At 37.1% G+C, this 3353-nt stretch overlaps 1 non-coding gene across 1 annotated transcript; it reads right to left on the bottom strand.

Moving 5' to 3' along the window:
• Positions 1 to 805: 805 nt before the first annotated feature.
• LOC150016555 (U1 spliceosomal RNA) lies at positions 806 to 969 on the bottom strand. Its single transcript, XR_016510374.1, has one exon. It is a non-coding gene; the product is annotated as a U1 spliceosomal RNA (small nuclear RNA).
• Positions 970 to 3353: the final 2384 nt, after the last annotated feature.

Here is a 3353-nt window from a genome sequence, read left to right as displayed (position 1 = left end):
CCTCAATAAATTTAATTTATGAAGTTAAAAAATAAATTTTACCATGTGTTCATTCAATAAGCGAATGTAAGAATGCCTGTGTGAAGAAACAAATGAGAAGCCTAACAAACTATGAGGCCTTAAGAATAGCTCTCATCTCTTGAGCTTGAATTCCCACATTTGTGAAATGCTTAGATCAAATACTTGAGGCCATTCCAGTTCTGCCACTCTAACAGCTAACACTTCTTATAGCAAACATTCATTGATTACTTACCTCTGCTAAGTGCTTTGTATATGTAATTGAATCTTTTGAGGGAGGTTTTATATATATGTATATATTATATGTATGTATGTATATATTTGTTATTGAATTTATTGGAGTGACACTGGTTAATAACATTATATAGGTTTCAGGTATACAATTCTATATATATCAGCTGTGTATTGAATTGTGTGTTGACCACCCCAATAAGTCACCTTCCATCATCATTTATCTCCCTTACCCTCTTCTACCTGTCTCCACCCCTGTTCCCTCTGGTGATCACCACACTGTTGTTTGTGTCTATGAGGTTTTTTTTTTTTTTTTAATAGTTTAACTATTCATTTATACAGAGAGGGGAAGGGAGGAAGAGAGAGAGGGAGAGAACACGGATGTGCGAGAGCTACATCTATCAGTTGCCTATCGCATGCCCCCAACCAGGTACTTGGGCCGCAACCTAGGCATGTGCCCTGACTGGGAATTGAACTGGTGACCTTTTGGTTTACTGGCCGGCACTCAATCCACTGAGCCACTCAGGGAAACTTTTTCTCTTTTTTTTTTTTTTTTTACGGGAAACCACGAACGCAGTCCCCCACTACCACAAATATTGCAGCCGTGTTTCCCACATTTGGGGAAATCGTGGGGGTCAGCACATCTGGAGTGCAATGGATAAGCCTTGCCCTGGGAAAACAACCTGCGTAATCATGGTTTCTCCCCTGCCAGGGAAGTTTTTGTTTTGTTTTGTTTTGTTTTGTTTTGTTTTGTTTTGTTTTGTTTTGCTTTATCCCTTCACCTTTTTCACCCAGCCCCCTTTCCCTCTGACAGCTGTCTTCACAAGAGCCAAGATTTAGAGAGTTTGTGTAAGTTGACCAAACACACTGAACGAGTAAGTGCTTTGGATTCAGGGCCAGAGTTCCCCAAACGTATCTTGCTATGCTGAAATGCTGTTGTGCTGATGGTGGTGGTTGTTTTTGTAATAGGGTCATTCTTCCTGGACAGCAAATTAAAAGTGAAATAATGAAGAGATAAGTTAGATTCTAAACATCAACCTTGTGAGTTCAAATGTCTCCACCACTCAGCATTTGTGTGAATTTGGGCAAGTAATTTATACTTGCTTTGCCTCAGTTTCTTTGTCTATAAAATGGATATAATAATTGTATGTACCCCACAGGGATGTTGTAATGATTATACATTTAAAGTGCCTGGCACATAGTAAACATTAATTGTTTACTATTATCATCAAGCAATTTGTTGCTTTTAACTGGGCTCATATATAATCGCTGTTAAGTGTGTCAAATTAGCCCAGGGCTAAACTTTTAACTTTTTAAAATACCTAATAATTTTCATTCTTTACCCAAATTCAAAGATATTCACAAATTTTTGAAGTGCTAAGCTTTGTTTTAGACAGGGTGACTTTAACAGCAACTAGATATTACTTTCAGTTCCACTAGCTGTTTTTCTATGGAAAAAGTCTTCAAGTGGCCACCTAATTGCATAAGTTGTCCTTTTGCCCTTTCGTTTAATTCTGAACCATGTATTTCTGGTAATGCTACTTTGATGGTGAGTATTAGCATAATTTACTTAGGCTCTGATCCATTTTGCCTTGTACCTAGATAAGACTTCAGATTGCCTGAGAAATTTTTCAAAATTCCTATTCAATATAGGCTCACGTTTGTTCTGCTTTTATTATTTTTTTGCTTTCTTCCCTTTAGTTACATAAATATACTGAGTTCTTTCCTGCCACAGGGCCTTGACACATGCTGTTCTTCCTGAAACACTCTTCCCCTATCCTGCTTTCTTCTCATTTTTCAGCTCTCAGTTCAAATGTGACCTTTTCAGAGATACCTTCCCCAAGAGCCCAGTTTAAGAAGTTTATTCCCCCAACCAATCTCTATTAATCTGAATCATATACTTATATTTCTATATGGCATGTAATCACAACATGTAATATATATAAAATTTTTATATGTATAAAATTGGAGATAACATATACTTACATGTATGTATTCTATGTATCTGTGTATTTATAAAGAATTCTATTGAGATATTTTGTAATTATATAAGTATATATAAAAATTAATATCTATAGTAATGTATGATTATGGCTACTTTAATATTCACTTACATAAATAATATAATTATATTTATGCAATTTATAATATACATATTTTATATAAATACCATGTTAACTATATATTTATACATACTGTATACGTAAGTATAGCTCTCTTTTTCTTTTTTTTATTTTTTATTTTTTTAAGTATATTTTATTGATTATATTGTTACAATAGTTCTAATTTTTTCCCCTTTGCTCCCCTCCACCCAACACCCCCCTTCCCCGACAATCCCCTCCCCAAGTCCATGCCCATGGCTCACCCTTTCATATATTCTTCTTCTTTTTTTAAAAAATAATTAATTAATTAGTTAAATATTTTAACAATAAAAAATAACAATCCCTCCCTCTCAGACTTAAGACCCTTTACAATCTTATAAAGGACAATGGACGAAGGTCTCAAGCTCCTCTAGTTGCTTCAAGCTGGACATGGTCGTCGTCCTACCTACCCTTGGGTCAAGAAATCCCTAATAAGAGTGGGGGTGTGGAGGGGAGGGTGGCCTTCCCACAAGGGGAAGGATCGTGCAGACTCCAGGTTGGTTGGCTGTCTCTGGACAATGGCATGCTTGGTTTAACAGGCTGGCATCCTTGTTGTATTCTGGGGGCAACAGGGTTAAAGGACATCATTCAATCCGTAACCACTAGATGACAAAAGACAGGTATTAATTTTTCAATGTCCCACATTAGGGAAAAGAAGGGCTTCTTTGGAGGAAGGTATGCCAGGTACATCTCACCTGTCCAAAACCCTTTTGCCCATTATACTTAGTTTGGACTGAGGGAAATATTTTAGGTTTCCCCCCTCTCAAACCTCTGGGCTCTTTCTGTCCAAGCCATTAGGATAGAAAAGAGAAACCAGTTTTAAAGTGAAGCCCACAGACCACACCGTTCTTCACCAACCCAGCCACTTAGTTCAGCCAAACCATTGAGTTTCAGGAGGCAGCAATGCAGACAGGATTAAGTGAGGCCTATACGTACAGACAATCACTCAGGTAATGAGATCGT

The sequence above is a fragment of the Furipterus horrens genome, unplaced genomic scaffold (genome assembly GCF_987537825.1).
Source record: "Furipterus horrens unplaced genomic scaffold, mFurHor1.1.pri manual_scaffold_3, whole genome shotgun sequence".
Taxonomy (NCBI): Eukaryota; Metazoa; Chordata; class Mammalia; order Chiroptera; family Furipteridae; genus Furipterus; species Furipterus horrens.
Note: the sequence above shows the minus strand (reverse complement) of the source record. Positions and strands in the feature narration are given on the sequence as shown.